Source organism: Schistocerca nitens, chromosome 4, assembly GCF_023898315.1.
Source record: "Schistocerca nitens isolate TAMUIC-IGC-003100 chromosome 4, iqSchNite1.1, whole genome shotgun sequence".
Lineage (NCBI taxonomy): Eukaryota > Metazoa > Arthropoda > Insecta > Orthoptera > Acrididae > Schistocerca > Schistocerca nitens.
The window spans coordinates 594,098,990-594,126,529 of NC_064617.1; positions in this window are offsets into that span (position 1 = coordinate 594,098,990).

Sequence of the window (27,540 nt, forward strand, 5' to 3'; positions counted from 1 at the left end):
GGTTATTGTTTGTTTATATTTCCCATGTTGTTACAAGGGCAAATCATATCCTCAACCAGGCAGCTCCCCTGTAGCTACTGACAGATTTCTGCAGCTTTTTAGAGACCATGCGCAATTCTGGCCTCTACACAGATAACCATACCATGTCGTCACACCAACGGTAAGGCTTCCGTTGTGGACGAGACGTAGAAGCCACCCCATCGCGTGAACTTCCACGGTTTCCAGAGGCACGTACTAGCATTAAAGAATAAAATTTCACTAGTCATCAACGGCATTTCTTCTCCATGTCGAGAGAAATCCTCCTCACCTCTATACAAATCTACTACCAGAATTTATTTTATCAATGGTGTACTGTTTGGACCAGGGTAGTAACCTTTTTTACCTGCCGCCCACTTTTGTACCTCTGTTAGTAGTAAAATTTTCTAACCACCTACCAGTCCAGAGTAGTGGTGATTTGTGAAGTAGGTAAATAACTCCATGTTATAAAGTTTATAAAGCAGAGTTGGAGCAAATTAAAGCATATACGTAATAATAATTACTTACCAAATACTTAAACTCAAAATTTCATGAAAACCCAACAATAATTTCTTTAAAACTCCACCGTCTTTCAGGAAATCTGGAACACCCAGTAGTGGGCCATAGGGACCAGGTTGACTATGAATGGTCTAGAAATGCTTTTCATCTCTTGCAGTTGTTAAGGAACTTTCATATGGCTAAGAAAATGACAAATTTTACAATCCGTCCCCTTCAGTAAAGTTCATAGATGGCTCACAGTAGTGTAATATAACTGCAGTTAAGCAATATGTTGACCACAAGATAAAGTTGAGTAAATTATAATTAGAGTTTATCTAGCGTGTGAGTTTTCAGTGAGGGTAAGTTTCCTAGGCTCTTCCAGGATGCCGGCCGTGGTGGTCTAGCGGTTCTAGGCGCGCAGTCCGGAACCGCGCGACTGCTACGGTCGCAGGTTCGAATCCTGCCTTGGGCATTTTAATGGGAAGGGACGCATGCTGACTTCGTTGCCGAACGCTGCGGGCGTAAGCCGTAAATGCTTGGAATTTTGGAAAGTTTCCACTATCAAGCGTCACAAAATTCCTTTATAATGTTACTTAGAAGTTATAAACGCGTTTCATTGATGAATAACTAAACCATTCGAGGGAAGATCTACACAAAGTCACTAGTAATTTCAGCTAACACTCATGTAATACACGTAAGCAGAGCTGTCATCTTGAAATTTTGGGTGTTTTAAACGCTTAAATATATAAAAATAACTGGTATTTTGTGGGAATACTGACCGAAAATGTATTTTGATGTTATAATCATTCACATTAACAGCAGTACAAACCATATTCTAAGAAACGAAAACAGTCTATTACGAACTCTTTTTTCACTCGGATGTGTCCTGATGTTTCTTCAGTAAAACATAATGACTAAATCCGAAACTAAAACCACAGAATATTTCTAAAATAACAAATTACAGCTGCAAACAAATCGCACCACACCGAATGAGTGGCCATAGTGAAACCTAACCTCCTCTCGGAACAGCTGTCGGAAAATCGGTGGGCAGAACGATCGATAGCAAGTCTCAGAAGCTTACAGAATAACAACTTCGGCTAAAGAACCGAAAATGATGTCAATAACGACGCTAACCCACCGCAGCGATCGGTATGAGCGATACAGAATAGGGCCCCAGGAACTACTCACACCCACCACCGCACGCCACTCCCCGCGCAGACCCACAGCACCCCCCAGTCGTCCGCTGCGTCGTTTTGCTTGTTTCACCCGGATCAAGATATACATCAACCGTCAAGGTGCTGTTGCTACGGCGAGAAACAAACTGCACCTCTATACTCGCTGTTTCCATTTGAATTGTATTGTATTGTATGTTAAATGGGGACCTAGAAACGACGGAGAGGCTCCGTCCCCGCCGCAGCTGCAGTGGTCCACAACCCCACGACGACTACCACAGTCCACTTCACCCCTCCGCCGCCCCACACCCAACCCAGGGTTATTGTGCGGTTCGGCCCCCGCTGGACCCCCCAGGGAACGTCTCACACCAGACGAGTGTAACCCCTATGTTTGCATGGTAGAGTAATGGTGGTGTACGCGTACGTGGAGAACTTATTTGCACATCAATCGTCGACATAGTGTAACTGAGGCGGAATAAGGTGAACCAGCCCGCATTCGCCGAGGCAGATGGAAAACCGCCTAAAAACCATCCACGGACTGGCTGGTTCACCGGACCTCGACACAAATCCACCGGGCGGATTCGTGCCGGGGACCAGGCGGAGCGCCTGGAAAGCCGTGCGTTAGACCGCACGGCCAACCGGGCCGGCAATCTTTCCGTTTAGTAAACTGTTTAGACTGTTTGAAGCAAAAATAAAAGTAGGAAGATAAAAGGGCGATAATAATGATGAGATGAATGACGAAAATTGGCGGGTGCCAGCGTTATAGGCCTGGCTCCAACATGACGATATGTGATTGTGGAAAGACGGTTAATCATTTTTGTGCATCATAATTAACTTTGCAATAAAATGACACTTGAAATTAAATGAAGATAGGTTCGCTTTCTGGAATGTGTTGTGAGCGCTTAGGGCTGCAACAATAGCGGCAGATCTATTACATAAGCGTATTACGACGGCCAAAAAAGAATATTTGGTGAAAAACATTAAAAATTATTAAATGAGAACAAGCAGTAAATCAAATAATACAAAAGAGTAACGTAAATATTCGTGTTATCACTGAGACGGCAGCGACAGAAGATAGCGAGTACAAGACAGTGTTGAGACACTAGCATTTTTCATTAAACAAAAAAAGAACATCTCTGACATGGGGGAGCTGGGACACTAAAAGTGGTAATACACGTTTGCCAGCGCACCACTTTCCACTCCTCAAGGTATAGACAGCTCATTCATCTCATCTTACAAGCGACGTTTACATGGAGAAGCTGCACAGAAGGCGCCTTAAAGTCTGGTTGAGCAACAGAACAGTTACAACACACAGTTTATAATCATACGTAATTATGTCATCAAATTTATCACTCACTCATTTATATCCGGAAAATTACTTTATATCCGACAACGTGTATAATCTTATACAAATATACACCGAGGGGACAAAAGACATGGGACATATTCTAATACTATGTCGGACCTGCTTCCGCCCGGCGTGATGCACCAACTCGTGGTATGGACTCAACAAGTCGTTGGAAGTTCCCTGCATAAATACTGAGCCTTGCTGCCTCCATAGCTGATCATAATTGCGAAGGTGTTGCATGATTTTGTGCACGAACTGACCTCACGATTATGTCCCATAAAAGCTCGATGGGATTCAATTTCGAGTGATATGCGTGGCGAAATCATTCACTTGAAATGACCAGAATATTCTTCAAACCAATCACGAACATTTTAGCCCAGTGACATGGGCACTGTCATCCACAAAAATTCCATCGTTGTTTGGGAACATGAAGTCCATAAATGGCTGAAAATGGTCTCTAAGAAGCCGATCATTAGGAGGACCCTGTCCATTCTATGTAAACACAGCCCACACCATTGTGGAGCCACCACCACACAGTGCCATGTTGACAGCTTGGGTTCATGGCTTCGTGGGAGTTGCGCGACACTCTAACCCTTCCATCAGCTCTTGCAAACTGAAATCGGGAATCATTGCATAAGGTCACCGTTTTCCAGTCGTCTAGCGTCCAACCGATATGGTCACAGGCCCAGGAGAGGCGCTGCAGGCGATGTGGTGCTGTTAGCAAAGGCACTCGCATCGATCGTCTGCGACAGTAGCCCATTAATGCCAAATTTCGTCACACTGTCCCAATGGATATGTTCGTCGTACGTCCCGCATTGATTTCTGCAGTTATTTCACGCAGTGTTGCTTTTCTGTTATTACAGACAACTCTACGCAAACGCCACTGATCTCAGTTGTTAAGTGAAGGCCTTCAGCCACTGCGTTGTCCGTGGTGAGAGGTAATGCCTGAAATGTGCTATTCGCGGCACACTCTTGACACTGTGGATCTCGTAATATTAAATTCCTAACGATTTCCGAAATGGAATGTCTCATGTGTCTAATTCTAATATCGTTCCTCTTTCAAAGTCTTAATTATCCGTCGTGCGGCCATAATCAGGTCGGAAACTTTTTACAAGGATCACCTGTGTACAAATGACAGCGCCGCCATTGCACTGCCCTTTTAAACTTGTGTACGAGATACTACCGCCATATGGATAACGCATGACTTTTGTCATGTACCAATCGGGGGGGGGGGGGGGGGGGGGAAGGGATGAAAAAGATGTGTAGCTCACGACTCGCGAATATACAAAATTTATTCACCAGTATTTGAGAAAGAGAGCAGTTAATGATTTGCAACAAACTTCACACATAATATCAAACCTCACGAAACTTTTTCTCTGTAATAACCCCCCACAAAATGATGAAAAGAAAAAACTTTATCGGTTACTACATTTTTGCTGTTCCTGCAGTAAAACTGCCGCATGATCCATGATGTTTTAATTTATTAATTCTTTACTACTAACTGTATTCGCGACACATTTTGTGGACAGTATTGTCATACACCACTGACTGTTCCAACAAAATTATATTATTGCGCTACGCATAATTCGGGTCATATGATATCGTAAATACTGAGATGCGTTAAAAACTGTCGCATTATGCATGACGTTTCAAATTTTATTTCATTTCTACGAATTCTATTCACAACGCATTTTCCAGACACTATTCACATATACCACTAGATGTACCTGCAAAATTATATCACTGTACGACATATAGTTCAGGAGATACAACGTCATACACGTTGACCTTCGTAAAAATTCGTGAAAGTGAAACTGCAGAGCGAAATATGGTAGAGATACAGGGGAAATATGTGTACAGATAAGTGTAAAATACGTTAAATATATGTGAAATAGATTTGATATGTGCATACTCTGGTCAATCCACGGGTAAATAGCTCGTCATAAGCAACTGACCCCATTTCATCCAAATTTGGTAGACATATTAGTTAAAAGTACTGTGGGCTAACCTCATCGTTCCAGGCGTGGTCTCACAGACCGCTAGTGTTTATTGTAACTTCACCCCTAAAGCGTAGGGGTAAGAGATTACAGCGTTGTCTAACCGTTCTTTCCCGAAGCTGTCGCAGTTTCCTTTGTCAGCAGCTACTTGCTGTAAAGTGGACCAATACTATTACTGCTTCGTTTATGCTGGCGGTCTCTGACACCGCACCTGGGACACTACGCTGTGCATTCAGCAGACAGGTCCTCATCTACTATTTGTGTTACAGACGCTGACTTTGACGTTACTGTTTTAAAATGGTTTGAAGACAGCTGAAGTGATGTTGGATCTGACAGTGACAACGAAATTAAAATTGAACACAATTCAGAATAGGAACAGTGTGAAAGTGAAGACGAAATTATTTTCCCACATGTGAATTCCTTGTTTTTATTATTAAAATATAATACACAATTAAAAAGGCGAAATGTAAAATTTAGAGTTCGGAGTATTTGAGTTTTCAAAGCATTAACATTATCATGTAACATTAGGTTCATTTTGTGCAGTTTTCACTTTAAATGCGTTTCCTCCGTAAAAATAAACTTTAAAATTTACTGTAACATATTGAGAGTTGTCAGTACTCTCTTAGGATTTAAAGCGTTTTGTTAATTGAATGAGAAAGAATCGTTTTCAGAATATAGGTTTTGAAAAAAGGAATTACTTGTTTGGGTTATCATTTATCGAGTTTAGATTGGACCAAACATTTTCTCTTGAATTATATGTAGTTGTAGTAAGCAGCAGCAGCCGCAACAACAGCAGGAGACGCCGTACAGAACATGCATTGCACTCAGCATGAATAATAGGTTTTGTTTCTGTTAAATAATTGAATGCAGCAGATCAAGCAGTGGCAGCAGGAAGACCAAGTAAGTTATTTGTTGCGCACAGGACCAATTAAAAAAAAATAAAGTTTAGGCGATCTCTGTAATAGTAAAGTTAACAAGAGTACAAGCACGAGACTTTCAGTAGAAAACACGAGATAAGAAGATAGAGCTCACGACTTTCAATATTTGCTTGTGGTATTAATGTAGCGATTATACAGTGATCTGTCAGACAGCATCTGGGACAGAGTGTGACGAAAAAATTACCTTAAGAATTAACGGTTAAGAGCCACCAGCTTCCCATTAGGGTAGGGATGAGGACAGAGGGAGAAAAGGGGGTGGGAGGAATAGATGGACAGAGAAACAGAAGAAGAGGAGATGTACAGAAACGGGTGGTGGAGAGGATGGGCAGCGAGAGGGGCGAGGAGGAGATGGACAGGGGGAGGAGGAGACATACAGGAAGGAGCAGGAGATGGACAAAGAGAGTGGCAGGAAGAGATCGACGGAGAATGGTGTGTGGAGGAGGTGGACATAGAGAGGGAGTAGAGGATATATAGAAGGACAATGAGAGAGTGGAGGAGAAGATGGACTAACAGCAGACTGGAATACATGCATACCCAGACGACGCCAGATACTCAGCTCTGTCTATACACACACAGAACAAGTCTCGGAGCATTGTTTACAGAGACAGATTGCAATATATTTCTGGCTCTCGATTCACATCGAGACAGTTTCGATCATTCCCATGCTAAGCATGTCGCAAACGGTCGTGAAATGATTTACTCCATTTTCCGGCACATTTTATAATTGGCTGCTCGGTAACATCAAAGTGTTTTCCGTGCAGTAAGTGAGTGAGTTGCGAGCAACATGAGTTCGGTCAGCTTTTCCCATCATCTCAAAATTCCGTGGTTTTCGTGGCTCGCTTCGCGAGACTTCAAGAGATAACTTTAGTGATGGTGCTTAAGTGTGGATGGCGACTTCCCATACTAAATTTTTACATATAGATTACTTTTTAACCGTGTGCAATATGGTGGAGCCGCAGCTGGCTCCATATAACTTAGAATTATGTACGAACGTAACAAAATATCTCACAATATACATTCCCATACTAAATTACAGCAACAGTTTGCACTCTAGTTTGAAATGGAAAATTTAACAATATTTTCCCTATTACTTGTTCTGAGCAAATTTTATCGTTCTGATAAAAAAAAAACGTTTGTTTAAGAATAAATAATTTCAATGTTTTTCACAATTATATGGTTTATGACTAATGACCTGTGCAAAGTCTATTATCACATTTCGGCTCTCTTTTCCTTAAGTTCAACTATAAATGTTTGTCTGATAGAGGTTTCCGCTTTCTACACATGTTCTTATTGTACTGAACGTTATTAATCAATTGAACATATATACTTGATCAGCCAGAATACTATGACCACCGACCTTGTACGGTGACCACATTTTCAGGCCTTACGTAAGCTGTATAACGGCGCTATCGAATAAAATCCCCAGCAAATAACAACTGGAAATAATTAGAGCGATCTCATGTACGGAATAACAAACGGTTTACCCTTTTAACGACAGGGGCATGAGTAATATAACAAAGTGACCGCAGCTTGGAGACGGACAGGGCAGGTGGCTAATGACACTGGAACGACTCAATTAGCTTTAACAAAAGAAAGACCAGGTGCACTGCAGAAAGAAATAAGGGAAAATCAATATAATACCTATCAGAATAAACACGGCCGAGGCGCAAGTAAGTGGCCAGAGTATATTAACGAGTGCAGACCTGGGGAAGAAAAATAAGAATTTACCTTTAATGTGGGAGCCGTTTGCTGAAGCCAGACGTGTGACGTAGTAGAATCAAGGCGGATATGATAACGTCATATAAAAGCACATTGAGAACTCAGTTAAGACACAGAGACAGAGAGAGCGGGTACTCACGTCTAGCGGCGGGCCACACACCTGTGTGTGGTAAAGGCGCGATTCTGACTATGTTTGCCCAGTGAGGGCGACACGTTTCATGTATCATGGCGACAAACGTAAAGCGATAGTTAAATATTACTGCGGGAATCTTTTCTGGCTGAATTTTGCGCATGTCACGTCAACCCAGAGCGAGTGTGCAATTGCCATTAATTTCGACTACGGAAATTGGAACGTTCCATGGAACACATAGCGTTTGAAACTGATTACTTTCAGTCAAGGCCAGAGTAGGGAATTAGCGATTTCAAATACAGCACGGATACAACGTCGCTGTAGTTGTCGTTTGGTAATGTACGAAGTGTTTTTGGCAAAATTCAATGCTGCGTCCAATTTTGCGAGTGTTGCATGCTCCAACATTCATACACTTTGAATAGAGAATTTCAAGAGCTAATTACTAACCTACCCTCCAATGAGTACATGAGAATAGATTAGATAAAGTCATCCTCCCCCAACTTAGTTAAATGTACAGCTACGATGTAGGTATAATTTTTACTGCTAAAAATTTACTTGTTTCAGTTGATAATATTTTCACATATAGAGATATAGTTTGATTTATTACATATTCAATGTTGAAATATTAATTGATTTATTGAGGGAAGAAGTAATTAAACTTGCTTATTGATTATGACTTGATTCTTGAGAGCTTTGGTTAATTAAATGTAATATGGAATAGGGAGGGATTGTGTTATTATTTTAGGTTAAATCCCAAACTTGTCATTAATATCAATTTATGTATTCTTGGAATACATTTTTGATTACTTTGAGATAGGGCCAGAATTAATAGCTATGTGGAATGTCTGTTTACCACCCTGGGCTTGAGAACACAGAACGTTATCCTTTGCCACATTCAAAATTAACAAATACAATGACACATTACAAAATGGCTTTACCCTTCCAGGATTTTGAATTAACAGCATTCAGCTAGACAGGATAGAAAATTGGAGAAAAACTAATTTTGACATTAAATGTGACTCAACTGAGTAGTTAAGAAATAAGTAGTACATAAGTGTAGATAGAAGTGTATGTTTATTTTTGGCGCAAAAATATTGTTGTATTGGGTTGTGATGAGTTCTGCCTCAACTCCATGAACAGAAAAGATTAAGTATCAGACCGTGTGAATGATATTTTGGGGTAGAGTCAAATCTTACAATCTGATGTTAACGTTTAGTCAAGTTCGTAAAATTCAAGAACGGGTAAAAGAGCAATCGAAAATGCCAGACAACAATAGGTCAAGACAGAATGAAATAGTGGCAAATCATGATAGGATCGTGTTGGACACACAACAGCCACATGAACAACCCGAAACAGAGAACGTGACAATACCGAATGAGACCGAAAATGCAAGCCATGGTGTTCAATCAGGTCAAAGTAATGGGCATGAGAATAATGTTTCACGCGATTCAGGTGTAGAATCAGTAGACAGCAATTTACAGTATGTAGAACCGAACATGATTATAATGAATCAGACAGGTTTACAATCATATGAAAGAACGAGTGTTAGTGCACCTACACTGATTCGGAACAGAGGGAAACAGTTTATGAAAAACGAGAGAGGGAACGGTTGCATCACAAGGCAACAGTTGAGAATGATGTAAGTGTAGAAAATGCTAACATATTTGTTATGTTCCAGCGTTTACTACAAATATCTCAAGAAACTAATAAAGGGCAAAAAGAATTATCAGAGCGTTTAGAAGGATGTATAACACAGGGGCTGCAAGAAACTAATAAAGAAATACAGAAAACGCGTGATAATATACAAGGACAGTTAGATCAAATCCGAACTGAAGCTCAAGAAGCACAATTCACGCTTCAAACACTTATGACAGGGCACGCACAAATGAGAACAGATATCAACACTGTACAAGCAGACATGAATACGTTACGTAAAGATACGCAACAAAGTATCAAAAAGGTAAAACAACAGGCCAAAGCCTTTGCCGTCATAGCATCGACAAAAGCGAAACATGTCATTGCTGAGAAGATGTCTCACAAACGAACAACTAAATCTACATTACGGAAATTCGATTCTCGTATAGTGAAGATACAAGAGAAAAACCAACATGAACTGCAAAGTCTGAGGTCGGAAATTTTGCGTTCAATTGAAAGTCGAGGAGACGCAGAAAGCGTTAGTGGGGAGTCGCAGACGACGACAGAATCCACGTTAACATCAGTAGATACTACTATAAAGACAGCAAAGTCAACAGTCGCCACTAATGTGGTGTCACTGCCAGACACCACACTTGCTAGGTGGTAGCTTAAATCGGCCGCGGTCCATTAGTACATGTCGGACCCGCGTGTCGCCACTGTGTGATCGCAGACCGAGCGCCACCACACGGCAGGTCTCGAAAGACGTACGAGAACTCGCCCAGTTGTACGACGACGTTGCTAGCGACTATACTGACGAAGCCTTTGCTCTCATTTGCCGAGAGACAGTTAGAATAGCCTTCAGCTAAGTTAATGGCTACGACTTAGCAGGGCGCCAATTGTCACAGTGCATGTATCTTACGAGTCTCATTTGTATAGTCAAGAGAGATGTATCACAAGGAGTGATTAAAAGTTAAATATATTCCAAAGCTACGTATTTTCTTTATAGCAGTCATAACTTATCCTGTTCCAGACTTGACGCCAGTCGGCGTGTGTGTACGCGTGCCTTTCGGCTTCCTTCTCAGTGTGGCGTGACTAGCTTGTTACGCCACAACAACTAACACGACAGAAAACGAACGCGAAAGTACGTGTGACGCACGACGGAAAGGCACAAGTGAATGTCATTCCGAAAACACAAACAGAGATCGGGGAATTAATTCAAAACAGCATATTCCAGGACAGTACAGTAACAGCAGGGAACGATGTGGTTTACAGCAAGACTATATACGTCAAACACAGAGCGTGACATATGCAGATCAAGCGATAGGGCCACATTATGCAATACCACAACCATTAACTCGAGTACCGACAGGTTACAGTACGGTATCTCACCAGCCAGAATTGCTTTCTAGACAAGATACAGAGTCGGTAGCAGCGGGTGTTATGCATACATATTGCGCAATGACGCCTGCAAGTGATTCTGTGGGACTAGTAACATTTTTTAAAAGGTTTATTTGCATAGATACTCTAGCTACACCATGGTTATTCAATTTAACTGGTAAAAACACACCATGTATATGGGATGAAATTGCAGAACACGAGTTTCAGAAATTAAAAAAGGCGCTAGCGGAAGTACCAGTTCTGTCACACCCAGATCTTACCCAAGATTTTTGTATGACAACAGGCAGCGCCAAGACTGGTTTAGGGGTAGTATTATTTCAATATTACGAACAAGATGGACAGACTGTACATAAAACCATTGCATTTGCAAGTCGTGTCTTATCAAAAAGCGAGAGGAACTATTCCATTACAGAGTTGAAGGCTTTAGCGGTCGTCTGGGGTTTCCGAAAGTTTCGATATTTCCTATTTCGAAGGAAAACTGTTGTATACACGGATTATAAGACTCTCGAGTTTTTACTAACAGCAAAGTTGACACATGGTAGGCTAGCAAGGTGGATTTTAATCTTGCAAGAATATGATTTCTGTGTAAAACACATACCAGGACCTGCAAACAGCTTAACAGATTTTCTTACAGGATGTCAAAATGGCGCAGCACCCAGTAAGTTCGGTACAGATCAAGACATGGTGGAATATATTATATAAGAGGAGTACCTTTTGAGAATTACATTACGACAGCCTTTTTAAATATTGCACGCAAAGACCCAGAAGTACTGGGTGTCAAGCATAATTGGAGGGACAAGAACTCGGTCCACATTCGTCACCATTATTTGCTGAATAATGATGTGTTGTTGCACAGGCGAGAACGAGGCACCAGATGATGGACAGTACGTGTTCCTGATGAGTTAATAAATAAGTACATATTGTACACTCATTTAAGTAATGGACACTTTGGGGCAAAGAGACGGCACATTTCCCCAATATGGAAAGACGAATTCGTCAAGTACTTAAAAGATGTAAAGTTTTCCAATGAGGCAAACACGTGACATTTCAAACTAGACCACCATTATCACCTATAGTACCGAAAAAATTTAAACATTTGGCAGAAACAGATTTAATGGGACCTTTACCAATAAAGAGGAATGGGAGCACATTTATTTTTGTGGTTATAGAATTAACATCAAAATATGTCACATTCACTACTCTGAAACGTGCAACAGGTATTACAATTAGTAAAGCACTAGAGCATGATTTCCTTAAACAAGTGGGGCATGCACAAAGATTAATTTTAGACAATAGGCCACAATATAGGTCAAAACCATGGTTAGCAACTTTGAAAAGACCCAAGTTAAACCCCTATTCATATCCCACTACAAACCTAGCACTAATAGTGCCGAACAGAGAGTGAAAATTATTGGAACATGGTGTTGGTTGTACCATAGCTCATGACACACAACCTGGGATGCAAATTTACATCAGTTATAAAATATCATTAATTAAATGCCACATAGTAATATGCGTTTACCGCCAATCATGGTACTCAAGAACAAGAGACCTGTGGGTAGGGTAAGAGAAGTGGTACTGTTCCCCCCAGACAGAAAACCGTCACACCAACAGATCATAAAAGAAGCACTGGAAAACATTACACGAGCAACTGAAAAACGGAAGCTCAGAGCTGACAGAGGTGCATCCACACGAAAATTCTCGGTGGGACAGTTGGTTCTTGTTAGAACACATCTGTTATCAAATAAACGGAAACAAGTCTGTCACAAATTTTACCTGTATATAAAGGACCTATGGTAATTAATAAAATAGTTCATGCCGACACAGTGGAATTGGTAAACCCGCAAACAGGAAAGAATATAGGTTTACATCATGTCAGCCATCTTAAAGTTTATAATGAATAAAATGTCTTACAGTAATTACACGATAAAAGGCCAAAAGAATAATCAATAGACCACACATAATATAGGAGAACGACAGTTATGTTATAGGTTGCAGCTGACATCTTGAAGCAGACAGAAGAATTATAAAAAAGTAACTAATCATCTTCAAATCTCATCACAAGAATCAATTAAAATAGTAGAGTAGATCAAAAAGGAATAATAAACAGAAAATTAATAGCATGACAAACTAATACATTAATCCACATATCACACATCATATTCAATATGAAGTCAAGGAAACGTACAACACTTAATACAGACATTTAAATGATAAATGTATGTAACTCAAAAAAAATTTTTAATATGGAATATATTTTCACTATGTTTTTCATATACATGTTCATTCATGCAAAAATTCAATACCAAAGTCTGCATAACTATTTAATGTAAAGTTCATATTTAATGTATTATCTTTATAATTATTTATTGTCAAAATTGTTGTAAATTTATGTAAAGGAAATGTAAAGGGTCAAGAGGTCAAGAAGATGCACAACACGTCATCACCAATGTCTGGAGGAAGCAAGGCGCCAACAAGCTGATGTTAAAAAAAAAAAATCTAGAGTTGACGGGAAGCTATGGGTCTGTGTGAAAACGACTGTGCAACATGGTGTAGCAATGAACCAAATATACCAGCAAAAAAGGGAAAGAATTCACTGACTCACGCGTCACATTATGGCAGATAATGTGCCAGGTGGACAACCAGCCAGATGTAAAGGAATGTGTCGCTCGCTTCACCAACCTTTTGCCACAAGGATTGGGAAAATATAGCCATTACGATATTTGGAACACCTGCAATGAAGGCAAGCAAACCTCATTAGCGACAACAATAGCGACAGAAAACAAGCTCCTAATGTCATTACGACTACCAGGGAAAGTATATAAGGAATATTTTTCTTAATGACCTAACGGACACATGCATATCCGAAAGAAGATTTATCACTTCTGTGATATAGTCAAACTTACTATCTCATAACAACTGGTAATCTTTTCAAATATATTCTCAAAGTAGCAAATCCTATTTCTATGCCCGAGAAGCACAAGTTCCATGACAGAAGACATGAAGAAGTACCAAGAAATGAAGAGAAGAGAGATCCTAATATGAGGGCACAAGACAGAAGATTCATTTTTTGTTTCAATCCCTTACCTCAACACCAGTATGACATTTCTCAAATTCACTAGAAGCAATAGTCAACAAACTGTTACAAATAACTTAGTCAACAGAACAGCGGTCAAATCTGTGAGCAAAGCACACATTGGGGACATCAACCATCAATAAACAGTGCTCAATCATCGAGGAGTTACATTTGACATCCTTGATGGCAACCATACCAGAAAAGGAGCAAAGACATTTATGTCATCGCCTTATGACAGTACCTTGGCTAAATCGACCATGTATTAGGAGTCATACTCAATCACTCAGAACTGTAGACGTCACTGAACTTCAATTACAGCAGATTCTGGAACCATTCTGGAACAATCGACCAACTTCAGCAACCACTAATCAGCAATATCAAGAAGAAAACCAGTAGAAAGTGAAAGTGTCATGAGAAAAAGTTATGTGTGTGGCAAAGTCATGGTAAAATAGTATAAAAGAGAGTGAAAAACAGACACTTATTTAAACAAACACACATAAAATTTTACATGACAGTTCACCTGTACCACTGCACATTTGTAACTTACTTATAATGTTGTAAATTCATTGTAATGTAATTGAAAAATGTGCCCTGCTTTTATATTATCTAGTTCACATATTAAGATGTTTTATTTAATCGGAATTATCCTGATTTCGTAGAATTTCCCAGCATAATAACTTCTGATATTCTTCATGGGTTTTCAGCCGGATCATGTCGTCGTCCAGACACAATATTTCGGCGGACCAGCTGGCCGCCATCTTCAGGTGAGTTAATGCTATGCACTGCCTCGCTGGAACTGAATTCCAGCCACAACAATGGAAACCTTTATACACAATGAACAGAGCATCGCGCATGCGTGAGATGATGGGAAGCGCCTCCGGGCGGCAAGTAGACATGCAGCGTACCGGTGGGAGAAGACTGCAGAAACGATAAATCGCAAAGAAGACCCTTCTTGTTTAATGTCAGACAAAATCGGGTTCCTTATCTTACTTAGTGGAAAACCTTTATCCCTGTTAATAATATTACTGGATAATCTAATTTCAATGGATTCTTTAAGAACACATTCCCAATAGCGAGAAGCAGGAGAGATCAATTGTGTCTTGTCATACATCATCCTGTGTCCTTCGTTAAGGCAATGTTCTGCCACAGCCGACTTCTCAGGCTGGAACAACCGAGTGTGCCGATGATGTTCCACGCACCGGTCCTGAATAGTTCGAATAGTTTGACCAATATACTCCTTTCCACAGTGACACGGAATTTCACAAACTCCAGGCCTCCTCAAACCCGAATTATCTTTAACTGAGCCAAGAAGGGCTCTAGTCTTGGCCACCAGCGTAAAAACACTTTTAATAGTATATTTTCTTAACATTCTTGAAATTTTGGATGACATACTTCCCACAATGGGTAAATAAGCAACAGCTTCAAAAGTATCCTCCATTGGCTCATGTGACGGACCAAACTGAAGAGCACGGCATATTTGTTGTTCCATATATCCATTCTGTTTAAAAACAATCTTCAAATGACCAAGTTCTTCTTTCAAATGTTCGTCATCAGAAATGGTATAAGCTCTTTTGATCAGAGTCTGCAAAACTCCACTACGTTGGTGTGATGGATGATAGCTGGTTGCATGAAGACAACGGTCAGTATGAGTGGGTTTCCTATACACACTATGTCCAAAAGTCCCATCATCCTTTCTTTGCACTAAAACATCCAGAAATGGAAGTATACCATCACTTTTAATTTCCATAGTAAATTTAATACTTGGATGTAGACAATTAAAATGATCTAAGCAACGATTCAAAGCATCAGTTCCATGTGGCCAAACCATCATCTCATGCACGCGCAGTTCTCTGTTCATGGTGTATAAAGGTTTCTGTCATTGTGGCTGGAATTCAGTTCCGGTGAAGCAGTGCACTAGCATTAACTCACCTGAAGATGGCGGCCAGCTGGTCCGCCAAAATATTGTGTCTGGACGACGACATGATCCGGCTGCAAACCTGTGAAGAATATCTGAATTATCCTATTTTATATGTTTATATTTCATATGTAAAGTCCCTGCATTTAATTATTGGTATATTGTACATATAGAAAACATATTTGTAAAGACAAATAATGATTGCATTAGTATAATGAGAACTGAATTAGAGTAATAAATATATACAGGTTGCAGCTATAAATATTAGGAACAAAAAAAAAAAAAAAGAAAACGTTTCCTTAACTTCAAATAATCCTCATAATCAATCTAATGAGTGTTTGATAAATGTGGAGTGACTGTAGTTATTATTGACAAAGGACACTATCAGAGTGCATGAAACATTTTAAAATATGTTAACAACAAAAAAAGAAGTTGTAGGATAAATAAGGTCTCTTATAAAGACGGTAAAGACAAGTTCATCAAGAGAATATAACATCATCTAGAATAGACTTAACCAGTAGTTGGACAATGGAAAATTAATTGAGATTATAAATTTGCACTGCAATGACCGATGCCTCAACCATTGTACATAGCAGTACAAAATGAATTCGAAGGAATGGCAAGTGTATGGTGTCCACATTTTCGGGCTTACATAAGCTGCATAACGACGCTACCAAATCAAATCCCCAGCAAATAACGATATTATTGACAACAGGAAATAATTAGAGCCATCTCATGTACGGAATAACAAATGACTTACCCTTTTAACGACAGGGGCATGAGTAGTATAACAAAGTGAACGCAGCTTGGAGACGGACAGGGCAGGTGACTAATGACATTGGAACGACTCAGTTAGCTTTAACAAAAGAAAGACCAGGTCCACTGCAGAAAGAAATAAGGGAAAATCAATATAGTACCTACCAGAATAAACGCGGCTGAGGTGCAAGTAAGTCGCCAGAATACATTAACGAGTGCACACCTATGGAAGAAAAATAAGAATTTACCTTTAATGTTGGAGCTGTCTGCTGAAGCCAGACGTGTGACGTAGTAGAATCAAGGTGGGGATGATACCGTGATGGAAAAGCACATTGAGAACTCAGTTAAGACACAGAGAGAGCAGTCGCTCATGTCTAGCAGCATGCCACACATCTGCATGTGGTAAAGGCACGACTCTGACTCTACTTTACGTTTGCAAAGTGAGGGCGATACGCTTCACATATCATGGCGACAAACGTAAAGCGATAGTTACAAATTCCTGTGGGAATCTTTTCTGGCTGAATTTTGCGCATGTCGCGTCAACCCAGAGTGAGTGTGCAGTTGCCATTAATTTCGACTAGGGAAATTTGAACTTTCCACAGAACGCATAGTGTTTGATACTGATTACTTTCAGTCAAGGCCAGAGTAGGGAGTTAGCGATTTCAGATCCAGCACGAAGACAACGCCGCTGCAGTTGCCGTTTGATAATGTATGAAGAGCTTTTACCGAAATTAAATGTTGAGTCCAATTTTGCGACTGTTGTATACTCCAACATGCGTACGCTTTGAATACAGAATTTCGAGAGCTAATTACTAACTTACCCTGCAATGAGTGCACGAGAAAAGATTAGATAAAGTCATCCTCTCCCAACTTAGCTATTTTAGGTTAAATCCCAAACTTGTCATTAATATAAATTTATGTATTCTTGGAATGTCACAGTAGCATTTATGAATACTTCGAGATAGGGCTAGAATTAATAGCAATGTGGAATGTCTGTATATCACCCTGGGCTTGAGAAGACAGTCAGAACGTTATCCTTTGCTGCATTCAAAATTAACAAATCCAACAATACATTACAACCTACTATCTACATAAACCCATCCAGGCGATTGCGGCTTCACATGACGTGGAATTGTTGCTACTGAGACACATGCATGGTGTATGTAGTATCAGAGTGTGTGCCGTCCATGTGGAGAAAGAGGAATGCGCACGATCTGAGTTTCACCGAGGGCAGATTGTGGTTGTCTGGGGGCTCAGAATAAGCGTTTCGGAAACTGCCCTTGTTGTCAGATGTTCGAGGAGTGTCGTTGTGAGTGTCTTCAACACATGGCGAAACCGAGGTGACACCCTGTCGAGACGTGGGTCTGGGAGGCCACCCCTCATTACAGATGTTGGAAGTCGTAGGTTGGGCAGACTGATAAAACAGGACAGGGGCGAACTGTGGTGGAACTAACATCAGACGTTAATGTCGGGCATAGTACAAGTGTGTCTGATCACACACTGCACTGAACACTCCCAACGAAGAGCCTCCGCAGCTGACGACCCATGAATGTGCCAGTGTTAACACCAAGACATTGGCAACTATGACTGAAATGGGCACTTGACCATCGGCACTGGACGTTGGCGCAGTGGCAGCCTGTTGCATGATCTGATGAATCTCGATACTTTCTTCATCATGCCTGTGAGAGGTCGCAAATCCGTCATCTTCCAGGGGAACAGCTCCATGAACTTGTACTGCTGGACTGAGAAAAGCTGACGGCGGCTCCATTATGCTCTGGGGAACATTCATGTGGGCATCCATCGGTCCAGTGGGGTTCGTGCAAGGCACTATGAGGCCAGTGAGCATCATACAGTGGTTTCAGACCACGTAGTCCTCTTCATGACAATCATGTTGCCCAACGGGACTAGCAAATTTCAACAAGATAATGCGCCGTTTCTCAAGGCCAGTAGTGTGATGAGTTGTTTTAAGAACTCAGTGGCGAGTTCCAAATGATGTGCTGGGCCCCCAACTCGCCATATCTGGAATGTCTGGGATGTGATGGAACTTGACATCAGCATTCATTGGCCCCCTTCCCGGAATTTACGGGAATTAGGTTATTTGTGTGTGCAGATGTGGTGCTAACTCCCTCCATCAGCCCACCAAGGCCTCATTGCTTCCATGCCACGACATGCCGCAACTGATACCCATGCCAAAGGTGTACATACCGGCTATTAGATACTGGTCATAATGTTCTGGCTGATCAGTGTAACAGCAATTACATTTAAAAGTTTGTTAGGACGTTAACATCACACCTAGTAGGGCATTCAGTCCATATATTTCGGAGAACACAGTCCACTTAAAATTTTAGATACGATAACTTATAAGTGAAAGATTTCTTTTTCGCTCTCAGAATTTCTGCAGATTGTGTGACGAGGCATATAGTCTTGTCAAGAGTCATGGCTTGTACATTTGAAAGTCTCTAGAAGCATTGCCTTATCATGATCAGCGAAAATGTTATTATACAGGAGTGTAGGCAACGGATGACTCATATAATGTCACACTTAAACTATATGGGTAAACTTATTTTTCTCTGCTGTTGATTTTCTGAAGCGACATTATGTGCCTAATATTCAGGCACATGCGTAATTCCCGTTACCTAGTTTAGAAAATTATTATATAGGCTACGTAGTACTTCCTATTACATGAATCTCGCAGAATGACCACTCCAGAAAAGAGTAAACAACGCATGCAGCTCAGATGCTGGAACGAAACGGGACAACGCCAGGCAGCGCCCAACATGAGAGCGCGCAGAAATAATTGTTCATATCTCATGGAATCATGTAGAATTGTTGTACTCAACGCTTGTCTCAATGGAAAAGGGCAGACAGTGGTACTAGATGTACCTCTGACACACACACTGAGCTAGTGGAATATATATGCAGACGTAAATTTGGACGTAAAAATACTTTAGGAGGTGACTCTCATAGTACTTTAGTTTTAGGGAGAGTACAGGTATTTCCGAATGTCCTCGTTCTCCAAATGCAGGTCTCCATGTTGCATTTATCTCATGTCAAGAAACAAATTACTGGACGTCATCTTTTCGGATTTTGTTAAAATAATTATACCCACACTGCACATAGATAAATTAACAATGGTTTATACCAATGACGGCGAGACTCACAGGTGCCATTTATGGCGTTGATGCAAACGAAGAAAGAAGCAAACAAGGTCACTAAAAGAATTCCTCACGGCAGTAACACTGAATAAAAATTTCTCAAGTTTCCAACTGCATCAAATGATTAACATTACACGAGCTTTCCACCAAGCATCCCTTGAGCACTGCCAGGTGGAAGGAGTGCCTTTGCGCTGCTCGTACGCCCTTGTGACGTCAGTGGTGCTCTCTCCACTGCCATAAGTGGAAATACGCTGAGTTGGCGTTCAGTGTGCTTGTTTCAACCTCACGATCGCTGGATCCCACGTCAAGCTGAGCAGCAGACTGTCATCTCTATTAATGGCGTCGTCGGTAATATTTATTTCAATAGATTCTGTAATTACACGGTCCCAGAGGCCGTTAGTGTGAGCCACGACGGTGGTTTTGTCAGATTTGATCCGGTAACCATTTTCTAAAGCACACTCAACTAAAACACCTTTCTCGGGGAGGTGAAAGCGATAAAACCTCTCACGCTCCTTCCTGTGTTGTATTACAGTGCGTATTGTTTGTTCGACATCCACATTTGCAAGGTATCCTGTTGACCACAGGTGTTCTCTGAGACCAGGTGCATCTCTGACGGAGACAAGAAATTGCGGATTTTTTTCGGAGCCTGATGATTGTCTCGATCTTGTATCTTTTTGCCAGGTGGCTTATCTTGCACGACACGGAGCCACAGGAAGGCAAGGAAACAAGTTTCTTTCCTGCTGCTCTTCGGTAGTCTTGTTGTGAATCTTGCTTGAAATCACTTAATTTATTTGATGAACGCTGTAGCCTTTGTTCCTGGAGACCTTGCGGGGTGGCTCACCTCATAGGGCATGTTATCGGTGTCTGATATCGTTTTTGCACGACACACCAATGTCTGTAATACAGTGCTCTTCTGCTACAAGTGATGCAAGTACATATGGCTGAGAGTAGATTTTCTATAAACGTAATTTTTACTTGCTCTGCAGAACTATACATTTTTATGTTTTACATAGGACACTTTTTCGCACACCACTGTTTTCTCTGTAGTGTGCGAAAAATATCTATTGCATAAGCGATAAAGGTTATTCCAAGAGTTGTAACTTTATATACTATCGCCTGACTATGTACTTCTTGTATTTGTCAGCAACGATAATGGCTAGTTACTAGCCGAAATCTAGATTTGCTTTAATAAAGCCTGGAAGGAAAGGACGAGTGAAGCTGGGCTCCATCATTTTCAAAGTCATATCACAGTCGTTGAGTGCATTCCACATTCTTAATGGAAGGTAGCTTGATCATCTTGTTAAGTCTTTGCTGTAACATAATTTTTGGCAAATCATGTAAATAATTTTACATTATATTCACACATTTTAATGATATGATCTCTAAGCGCGTCAGTTTGGAACCGCGTGACCGCTACGGTCGCAGGTTCGAATCCTGCCTTGGGCATGGATGTGTGTGATGTCCTTAGGTTAGTTAGGTTTAAGTAGTTCTAAGTTCTAGGGGACTGATGACCTCAGTAGTTAAGTCCCATAGTGCTCAGAGCCATTTGAACCATTTTTTTTGATATGATCTCTACTTCTACATAGGTTTACACTTGCAGTACCAAATACTAATGGCAATAAACGGTGACAATTAGCGGTAGTTTCACGATGTTTCTCGATCCATGCTAAATTATGCATGTGAAATTGGATATTGTAATGCATTAATTTGCAGAAAGAGGAAGCCTAAGGCACTTGAAGACGGCAGCCTGCTTACCGAATCACGTGGTGATTATAAAGGCAGTTAACACTGACCTGTGTAATTTAACGTAAGAGTGACAGTCCATTTGCAGAATAGAGAGTGTAAAGTCTCACATAAACGTCATGTGTTCGAACTGAAAGAAAACCGTCTATGTGCTACTGGCACGCTAATAATCTGTGTTTGTCGTAGGTATCAAAGTGCCATATGATAATGTACTAATAGTAATTACTTTCAAGGCGAGCAATCTGCCAATTGCCAGTAACGACAAAAATGTTAGTTACTGGTAAGTGTATCACCTTTTAAGACTGTAAGAACTGTGAATCCGACTAAAATGACAGAATTCTGCGAACTCACTCTGATGAAAGAATTGACGCAATCCTACCCGTGGAATATTAAAGATTTTTTGACTTTGATTGATTACCTACGTGCCGCTTACTTTCTTACTCTCAGGTAAGCAGTTTCTTATGCCAGCAGATCTTCTCTTGTCACAATGACTTCGGACTCCCTCTCATTCTGTAGGTATTTCTACTGAAACGTGCTTTATGAATGTACTGGGAGAGATGGGAGGTTCACAGTGAAGAAAAAATTAGGAGAATTTTAACGTAATTTAGATATATTGTTCAAAATCAATCGAAATTTGAGGCAGTCTTTCCAGTATTAAGGCACTAATTCACAATGGAGGGTAGTCAGACAAAATAGCCCTACTACACTTGGAAAAATATTTGAACTGAAAGAGTATTGAAAACATAGAAAAATTCGCTTACTCCAGTCCGTGTCGCCCTAAAATGGAAGACAAGATGGCGGTACACGAATTAACTATCACGCTTGCTTAGGAAATAAAGAACATGGTTCGAATTTCAATTGCACTTTGAAGAAAACTACGTAGAAAAAAATGTGATTTATTGACCTACCATGAGAAAACCAGAGATCTTTACAAGTGGCAGTGTGCATGGTAGCACTTACCTGCTAAAGCTGTCGGCACACGGACCGTGCTGTCGAACGTTAACGTTGAGCGTGCCAAGTTCAACGTGCTGCTGAACGCTCAGGAACGATGCGACTCGTGCACACGGTACGTGGACCCCATCGTGGTATACGCGATCGCAACGCACTCCAGCGACAGTTGAGGGATGTTTCTAGTTCGTAAATCACACTGTTCACTCAACGGGCGCGAGTAAAATTCCCACGTTAGCTCTATTAAAACGCACATTTCCTCCATCGTCCACGAAAAGGAAAGTACCATGTCCAATCAATAAGGACACAGGTTTATAAAAGTTCCATTACAAACAGAGCGTTACAAATTTGGAATACTTCTGCGCATAAGATAAACATTATTTCATCATTCCCACATTTTAGTAAAGCCCCAAGGTCAGTCTTACTTGATCACTGTTCCTACCCAGTAGCAGAATCTTTGCAACATGTGCATTACGAAGCGTAAAAGATAAAGGAGCAAAATATCTTTATACAAGTAGCGCAAGCTGTCCTGTAGATTAAGCCAATCGAACAAAGTTACCCCTCATAAAGGTGAACTTACACGCCCGACCCGCTACCTATGCACATGCGCAAGACAAGAGAAGTTACTTGAATGCGCATGCGCATACGAATACGTGAAAGTTTATGCATGGGTCGTGGCTAAATAGCCCTTATATTCCCAACCGTGGATCAACGTATATCAAAAAATAGAAGTGAGCGACCATTTGTAGTTTATGGCGGGTCATGGCCCATGGAACACAGGCCGGTGTGAGGTGGAGGATGCACCATTAAGTTAAGTAGTGGTTTAAACTTTGTATATATGTACTGTTTGTGTTTGCCTTTTTTCGTTTATAAATGTATAGCTATGGCGGTCTTTTAATCATTGTCAAAGGTCTTCTTAGGCACTTGTGGGTTTTATTGTTCTGAAGAAGGTGTAGTTATCTCCGCCGAAGCCTAGGTTACCACTAGGTGCTTTTTTCGCAATCGAGGCGGGTTTCTAGTTTTTTAATATATTAACCAACGATTGCTGACGCGCTGCGATGTTGAAGGCTCTTAAACTTATCAAAAGCCTGAATAACCCCCTTTGGCAGTGCGGACCACTGCAAGTCATGCAGGAAGATAGTCACTGACGTTCTGGAAGGTAATAACAGGAATGTGGAGTTATGCCGACGTCAGTGACATGGCCAGTTGTGCTAGGTTTCTCGGTTTAGTATCCACGGCGCGAACAGCCCGATCAAGGTGATCCCACAAATTCTCGATTGGGTTTTAATCTGGGGATTGGTGGCCACGGGAGGGCGGTAAGATTATCCTGGTGCTCTTCGAGCTACGCATCTACACTGCCAGCTAAGTGACATGGTCCTACGTACTGCTGGTGGATGCCATCGTGCCGCAGAAAAACAAACTGCATGTAGCCGTGACTTGGTGCCCAAGGAAAGATGCAAACTTGTGTTGATCTGTTGTGCCTTCCAGATTTACGAGATCACGCAGGAAATTCCCTCCGGCCTGGACCCTTCGGATGATTAGTACAGGACGTTTGCTTTTAGACGTTTCACGCCATACACACCAACGTCTATCTGTCCAATAGAAAATAAAAGGAGATTTAAAAGAAAAAGCCACCTGTCGCCAGTAAGTGGACATCCATTTGCGGTTTTATTGGTGTGTATATTACAACCGTCGTCGCCGATGGAGAACAGTCAGCATGGGTGCATGAACGAGACGCCTGCTGCGGAGGCCTATACGCAGAGACGTTCGTTGAACAGTCATTGAGGAGACACTTGGTTCATCTGGGCGGTCAGTTGCTCAGCAGCTCTGCACCTGTTCGCCCGTACAGGTCGCCGCAGTCGTCGTTCATCCCTGCCGGCTGTGGCTCGTGGCGCACCACAGTTCCATCGGCGCCGGTTTTGGGTATCGCCATTTTGCCGCGCTTGGTACACTTCAACAACACGCTAGCAGTTTACAAAATTAACCATTCGTAAATGCTTCCACCCTTGGCTCGAAAGCTGACGATCATCCACGTTGGACGTCAGATAAATTTCTCCGTTTCCGTATTACTACAGCGATTGCGCTGTTTTCCACGTTCCCCCACCACGCTTTATATACTCCCTACTGGTAATGTTGCCATCTGGCATGTGTGATTGGTTACTGCACGTCAACATCGAACATTGGCGGTACTCACATTAATGTGACAGGACCGTGTAGTTTCAGAACTTTCCATAGATACAATTTATTAGGAGAAATTCGCATACTAACTTTATATACTTGCTTAATATTATGATATTAACCCGGCGATTCGATCCGTAATCTCGTCATGTGTTAGAACATGTCATCAGAATTTAAATGAACTGATTTGTAATAGTATCTCTCTTTGTATGGGCATGGTGTAATAGTTGACTTAGCATTGCCAGCGTGAGCATCAATCACTGTGGAAAACTCTACGATCTAGAAAATGAAATATGTACTTTCTACGCACACTAGATTCATTTTAGACATATCTGGTGTTTGCTGGGCACCAACGGCGCTACAGGTTGAATGTCAACTTCCTTTGTAGCACTGTGGAGTGGTGGGTGGATCTTGTTTATTTGTTGCCGTTTTTACAAGTGCCTGAGAACTATTTTTTCGGTCAGCCACAAAGCGATGGAGAACATACTGACCATAATTTCCAGTCTGCAAGACCACAATATTCTTGTGCTCATTGAAAGAAAATGTTCGTAGTATCTGTTAACTCAACGGGATCAGGAACTATTATTATAAATAAATGTTTTGATAACACTTGGCTTAAGAATCATGATAGAAGGTTGTATACATGGAAGAACCCTGGAGATACTAAAAGGTATCAGATAGATTATATAATGGTAAGACAGAGATTTAGGAACCAGGTTTTAAATTGTAAGACATTTCCAGGGGCAGATGTGGACTCTGACCACAATCTATTGGTTATGACCTGTAGATTAAAACTGAAGAAACTGCAAAAAGCTGGGAATTTAAGGAGATGGGACCTGGATAAACTGAAAGAACCAGAGGTTGTACAGAGTTACAGGGAGAGCATAAGGGAACAATTGACAGGAATGGGGGAAAGAAATACAGTAGAAGAGGAATGGGTAGCTTTGAGGGATGAAGTAGTGAAGACAGCAGAGGATCAAATATACTCCTGGAAATTGAAATACGAACACCGTGAATTCATTGTCCCAGGAAGGGGAAACTTTATTGACATATTCCTGGGGTCAGATACATCACATGATCACACTGACAGAACCACAGGCACATAGACACAGGCAACAGAGCATGCACAATGTCGGCACTAGTACAGTGTATATCCACCTTTCGCAGCAATGCAGGCTGCTATTCTCCCATGGAGACGATCGTAGAGATGCTGGATGTAGTCCTGTGGAACGGCTTGCCATGCCATTTCCACCTGGCGCCTCAGTTGGACCAGCGTTCGTGCTGGACGTGCAGACCGCGTGAGACGACGCTTCATCCAGTCCCAAACATGCTCAATGGGGGACAGATCCGGAGATCTTGCTGGCCAGGGTAGTTGACTTACACCTTCTAGAGCACGTTGGGTGGCACGGGATACATGCGGACGTGCATTGTCCTGTTGGAACAGCAAGTTCCCTTGCCGGTCTAGGAATGGTAGAACGATGGGTTCGATGACGGTTTGGATGTACCGTGCACTATTCAGTGTCCCCTCGACGATCACCAGTGGTGTACGGCCAGTGTAGGAGATCGCTCCCCACACCATGATGCCGGGTGTTGGCCCTGTGTGCCTCGGTCGTATGCAGTCCTGATTGTGGCGCTCACCTGCACGGCGCCAAACACGCATATGACCATCATTGGCACCAAGGCAGAAGCGACTCTCATCGCTGAAGACGACACGTCTCCATTCGTCCCTCCATTCACGCTTGTTGCGACACCACCGGAGGCGGGCTGCACGATGTTGGGACGTGAGCGGAAGACGGCCTAACGGTGTGCGGGACCGTAGCCCAGCTTCATGGAGACGGTTGCGAATGGTCCTCGCCGATACCCCAGGAGCAACAGTGTCCCTAATTTGCTGGGAAGTGGCGGTGCGGTCCCCTACGGCACTGCGTAGGATCCTACGGTCTAGGCGCGCATCCGTGCGTCGCTGCGGTCCGGTCCCAGGTCGACGGGCACGTGCACCTTCCGCCGACCACTGGCGACAACATCGATGTACTGTGGAGACCTCACGCCCCACGTGTTGAGCAATTCGGCGGTACGTCCACCCGGCCTCCCGCATGTCCACTATACGCCCTCGCTCAAAGTCCGTCAACTGCACATACGGTTCACGTCCACGCTGTCGCGGCATGCTACCAGTGTTAAAGACTGCGATGGAGCTCCGTATGCCACGGCAAACTGGCTGACACTGACGGCGGCGGTGCACAAATGCTGCGCAGCTAGCGCCATTCGACGGCCAACACCGCGGGTCCTGGTGTGTCCGCTGTGCCGTGCGTGTGATCATTGCTTGTACAGCCCTCTCGCAGTGTCCGGGGCAAGTATGGTGGGTCTGACACACCGGTGTCAATGTGTTCTTTTTTCCATTTCCAGGAGTGTAGGTAAAAAGACGAGGTCTAGTAGAAATCCTTGGGTAACAGAAGAAATATTGAATTTAATTGATGAAAGGAGAAAATATAAAAATGCAGTAAATGAAGCAGGCAAAAAGGAATACAAACGTCTCAAAAATGAGATCGACAGGAAGTGCAAAATGGCTAAGCAGGGATGGCTAGAGGACAAATGTAAGGATGTAGAGGCTTTTCTCACTAGGGGTAAGATAGATACTGCCTACAGGAAAATTAAAGAGACCTTTGGAGATAAGAGAACCACTTGTATGAACATCAAGAGCTCAGATGGAAACCCAGTTCTAAGCAAAGAAGGGAAAGCAGAAAGGTGGAAGGAGTATATAGAGGGTTTATACAAGGGCAATGTACTTGAGGACATTATTATGGAAAGGGAAGAGGATGTAGATGAAGACGAAATGGGAGATAAGATACTGCGTGAAGAGTTTGACAGAGCACTGAAAGACCTGAGTCGAAACAAGGCCTCGGGAGTAGACAACATTCCAGTAGA